We start from the raw sequence: 6,000 nt of genomic DNA, 5'->3' as shown, positions 1-6,000 counted from the left end.
GTTTAGAATAATCACGAATCAAGTGCCCCATATCACCACAATATAAGCATTCTCTAGTCTCTTTGATTCTTATTGCTACAAAAATGGGATGAGATGGAGGTGAAGTAGCTTCCCTCATCACTTTTAGTCACGACTCCTCCTGTGCTATGGCAGCTATGGCCTCCTCTAGGCTGGGGAGAGTGGACTCATGGAACATAGTGGCACACCTTTCCTCAAATTGAGAGTTTAGGCCCCTTAGAAACTGAAGGACTCGCCTCTTTTATATCCACTTTTTTACCCAAGCCACACAATCAGAGTGTGGCAACTCAATAGGATCAATTCAGCAACATAGTCCATCATAGATTGCTCCCCCTGTTTGAGATCATGGAGACGGTCTTCTGTTTCAACCATCAACATCACATTTCCAACCCCTGAATATATCTTTTCCACAGCTTTCCATATTTCAGCTACACTTCGAATTGTATCAATAGTGATGGCAATGGATGAAATCATAGAACTCAACATCCATGCAGTCACCAATGAATTTGTAGCATCCCAAGCTTTCCATTCACTACCTAATTTATCCTTGGGCTCGGTCGTCTCCCTATTGACAAAGCCTCAAATTTCTTCGTCTTCAACAATAGCAGTGCTCTCCTAGACCGGGCCAAATAATTCTTGATGCCCATCATTTGGCATCAATTCTAATTTCTGGACTATATCTGTGTAGGTCACAATTCCCCTGCTCAAGGATGAGATCTCATCATTTTTTGCAGTAAGCAAATCTACCAATTTTCCAAGTACGTGCTCAATCCCTTGATTTTCCCCCATGATGCACTAACACCACGTAGCACAACCCTCAAAGAACAAAGCAGCAGAGACTGTCAATCTCCTTTCCTCACACAACCCACAACAGCTTGGATCCCCTTTACCTCCTCCTTCTGCAGACCAGCACCTTCTCTTATCATGTGTGCACAACAACACACACCAATTTTCTCTTCTCTGCCCACAAGCACACAAAAGCATAGCAACAAATCCCCACCTATGTTCTTCAACTGCACACCTTCCACGTGCGCAGCTCCACCTTACTCTCCTCCTCCAAACTTCCACTGTCAAACCACCAAGAAACTGCAAGCCTAGCTGCTATACACCTTGTGCTTGCTCTATTCCACCCGAAGAACCAAGTTCTTGTAACTCCACCAGCTAGCAAAGAGCAACAATAATACGCATGCTCCTTCTTCGGCCTGCTCTAGCATAAAGCCACAACGAAGCAAGCCACCAGCAACTAAATCCGCCTGAACGCAACACCCAAGCAGCACCCAATGCACCTGCTCCCCATGGCGTCATCGCCTCCCGCGTGTAGCATCTAGGACCCTAGGTAAGTGGTAAGTGTTTCGGTGATTACAATCGTATCATTGTGACTAACAAATTTGTTTTGAATGGTATCAAAAATTTTAGTTCACAATGATGATTGGGTATTCTTGGTCCCTAAGGCGATTATATGGATGATCAAAGAAGATGTGCATCAAGATTAAGGATCTTCTAGTTCTAAGTGTCACAAGAAGGACACTTAGAGTAGTATAGGTCTTCTTTCTTAGTCTTTTTGATCATACTATAAACAGGGACTAAGAGTAGTAGTTTGACCTAGATGAGTCTAGATTAGGTTTGATGCACAGTTCTGAATCTCTAGCGCTACATAGCTCATAGAAGTGCATGGTTGAGATGTTGTGAAGTTAGAGCTCAAGAAAAGATTGAATTAGACGAGCTCAGTGAAGTTAGCCTCACCAGATAGTCCGATGATGTGACTCTAGTTCTCACTGGAGCATTTCTATTGGTTCAGACAGAAAATAAATGAGAGGACTGGATGGTCTGGTGGTTAACTTGCAGGTATCATCGGAACCTTTTCTTGGTGACACGTGTCCTGAATTTTTCAAAGTGCTACACCGGATGGTCCGATGTTACCCCCGTGAGGGCACCAGAGCTTTTTCAGCTAAAGCAATTTTTCCAGGTGAAATTGAAGTTGAACTCACCGGATTATCCGGTGATGGAAAGATGGGAGCACCAGAGCATTTCTTGCAAAAAAAAAATTGGTTCCAGAAGAAGCTATACTATTATAATTTTTGCAAAGAAGATTACAACAGGTAGTCTGGCTTGGTTCTTATGATCGGATGGTCCGATGAAGGCAAAGAGGAATCACTTAACTAATTTTTGCAGAGAAAATTGCAACAGGTAGTCTGGCTTGGTTCTTTTGATCGAATGGTCCTGTGATGAACTAAGTCGCGCCGAATGAATCCACCGAATCATTTTTCAGCAGTAACGGCTAATGACAGCTGGCACAGTGGGGCTCTAAAATTTCTACTCACTGGATTGTCCGGTGATTGTAAGGAGATACTCACCGAATCATTCGGTGTTAACAGAAAAAATGGGTTGTTAGGCAACGGTTAAATTTGGATCTCTAACCTATAAATACCCCCTCACTTGGTTTCAATAGCTGTCTTGCGACCCTACAAGAGCTTCTACATTGTGTGTGTCATCAAGAAGCAAGAGAGTGCACTTGAGTAAATTCCAAAGTTCTTAATTGAAGGTTAAGGATATCTTTAGTGCTTAGAGAGTAGTAAGTATGTATCTAGCTGTAGTCTAGGTTTGATCTTAGTTAAGTGAAGCTATTGGCTTGATACTCTTGGTGGTTGGTAACACCCAGCCGGTCTTTGATGGTTGGAAGTATCTCAGTGAGCTCTTGGATTTCTTGTGGGAGCCCCAGAAAGAGTTATGTGCTTGGTTTGTTACCCGCCAATTCAGAGATAGAGAAACGGCAATCATGAGTGAGCACTTGAGACTTTGTGACTCAAGGGTGAGCGATATTCTTTGTGGATGCTCCAATGAGGACAGTGTACTTCTCCTTATTTTCCTATATTTACATTTGAGCGATAGTTCTTAGGGGAATGCCAACTCCTCGATACCTTGAAAAAAAATCGGTGTTCTCTTGTCCATCTCCTTATTTTCCTATATTTACATTTGAGCTTTTACTTAGTTGCAAGCTTTATTTTTCGTATTTACTTTGTGTTCTAGCTTGCTTCCTTTCATGCTTCCACCTAGTTTGATCGTGTAGTCGTATTTTAATTCATCTAGGCTAAGGTTCCTACTTATTCTAGAATTCGGTAGGAGTAAACTTTTAATAGCCCCAATCACTCCCCCAAAGTCACAAAGAGAGTGCACTTGAGTAAATTCTAAAGTTCTTAATTGAAGGTTAAGGATATGTTTAGTGCTTGGAGAGTAGCAAGTGTGCATCTAGCTGTAGTCTAGGCTTTGATCTTGGTCAAGTGAAACTATTGGCTTGTTACTCTTGGTGGTTGTCAACACCTAGCTGGTCTTTGGTGATTGGAGGTGTCTCCGTAAGCTCTTTGAGTTCTTATGGGAGCCCCAGGAAGAGCTATGTGCTTGGTTTGATGCCTGCCAATTCGGAGATGGGGAAGCGGCAATTATGAGTGAGCACTTGAGACTTTGTGACTCAAGGGAGAGCCATATGCTTTGCGGATGCTCCAACAAGGACTAAGGGGAGTGCCAACTCCTCGATATCTTGGTAAAATTGATGTTCCCTTGTCAATCTCCTTATTTTTTTCGTGTTTACATTTGAGCTTTTACTTACTTGCAAGCTTTACTTTCTGCATTTACTTTATGTTCTAGCTTGTTTGTTTTTATGCTTCCACCTAGTTTGATCGTGTAGTCATTTTTCAATTCATCTAGGTTAAGATTGCTACTTGTTCTATAATTCGGTATGAGTAAATTTTTAATAGGTCAATTCACCCCCTCCCTCTCTTGAGCCATTTAATCCTTTCAATTGGCATCAGAGTCTCGTGCTCTTGATAGGCTTAAAATCCTAGAGCAGTGGCCCCCAAGAATGGAAGTAGCATGCTAAGATTCGATGGAAATAACTTCTCCTATTGGAAAGTTCACATGGAGAGCTATCTTAAGGCTATTTCTTCTGAAGTTTGGCTAGCCACTTTCATTGAGTTTGATCAACCATTTATCGAACAACAAATTAGATGGAATGCTAAGGCTAAAAATGCTATTTTTGAGGAAATTAGTGAAGAGGTGTTTTCTAGAGTAAGGAGCAAGGAATGAGCTCATGATATTTGGATCAATCTTTGTGAAATTCATTAGGGTTCTATAAAAATCCGGGAGAAAAGATATTATGTGCTAATGAACAACCTTAATCAATTTAAGACGCTTCTAAATGAGCTATGCAATGATGTGTATTCTCGCATGAATATGCTTGTTGAAGAAATCAATTCTATTGAACTCAATCAATTGTCTCAAGGACATATTATTCGTAGGATCTTAATGGTGCTTCCCAAGCCACAATATAACATTATCATCTCTCTTCTCTCTTCTTCATGAGGAAGACATCAATGACATGACCGTCTCCGATGTTGTGAGCAAGATTCGTGCTCATGAGATGTTCTTATTTGGAGATCAAGAAAAATCCTCCTCTAAGAAGAATCTTGTTCTCAAGACCAAAATAATTGATAAGAAGAAGAATAAGATGAAGATCCTATCAACAAGTGAAAACGATGAAGGTGATGATGATAACTCCGACACCAAGCTTGTCCTCCTCATGAGAAGAACCACAAGGATGATATCCAAGTTGGGTAAGAAGGGTTACAATTATGATCCTAAGAAGAATAAATTTCGCTCCAAGAAATTTGACAAGTTTGGTGGCATAGATAAGAAGAAATGCTACAGTTATGGTGAATATGGCTACATGTCATATGATTGTCCTCATCCCGATAAGAGAAACAAAAACAAGAGCAAGAAGATTGATGCAAATGGAGATAAGGACAATCACAAGAAAAAGGATCAATATAAGATTCAAGTGATGATGAAGACAAGGACTTTGCGAGCCTAGCCATAACTAATGATGATCCATCGCTACCTCCACCACCTATGTGCCTCATGGCAAAAGGTAACAACAAGGTGAGTAATGAGGATGATGATAGTAGTGATTATGATGGTCTTCCTCCTAATTATCTATATAAGCTCATTAATGACTATGCTACCATCATTAAGAAGCAAAAAGCTAAAATTAAGTCTCTTGAAAATGATAATACTAAGCTTAGCTCTAGTCATGATGAATTACTTGCTAAATACAATGATGTGCTTAAAAACATGATAAAGTAGTTGTATCTAGCAAGTCTCTTGAAGAGAGCAACAAGAATCTAAAACTTGAGCATGTTGACTTGAAACGCAAATAGCAAGAACTTGAGTTAGCTCATGATGCTATTGATCCTAGCATGAATGAATTGTCTACTATTGATGTTGTTAAGGTCAATGCATCCATTTCTTATAATGATATTATTGATATCTCATAGTCTTCTTCATGTAATATTATATCATCTTCTAAGATTAACCATGCAAAGGAGCAAGAGCTCATAGATAAGGATGAAAATCTCAATTTATGTGTGGCCCGGTTGACTAGGGGGAGTACAAGCACAAGAAAATCCTTATGAAGAATACCATATACTACAACAATAGAGGTCTTGAATGCTTCCCCAACTCGGTGGAGAATATCACCAAGTCACCAGAGATCAAGAAATGTATCATCAAAGAAGTTGATTCATATGCCAACATTGCGAGGTCAACAGGCACCACACAAGGGAGTGTCCAATTCCTACTAAAACCCTTCCTACTTTGCCTCCTAAATACAATCTCACTTTCAATAATCATAATTTCCTATTACATAAGCTTAAAAGTGGAAAGGTCATGACTAAATTCATTAGAACTCAAACTAAGGGCAAGTTTCCTAGGCAACTTTGGGTGTTCAAAGCTCTTGTGTCTCACATAAAAGGTACCAAACTTAGTTAGGTACCTAAACAAAAAGTTTGATCCCATGTGTGTAGGTGAACTATAAATCCGGTGGAAAGCATTGAGCGCTTGATAGTGGATGCACACAATATATGAACGGCAATATAAAGATGTTCACCTCTCTAGAAGATGAAGTGTGCGATCATGACAAAGTCATTTTTA

This window comes from Phragmites australis, chromosome 9 (assembly GCF_958298935.1).
Source record: "Phragmites australis chromosome 9, lpPhrAust1.1, whole genome shotgun sequence".
Lineage (NCBI taxonomy): Eukaryota > Viridiplantae > Streptophyta > Magnoliopsida > Poales > Poaceae > Phragmites > Phragmites australis.
Note: the sequence above shows the minus strand (reverse complement) of the source record.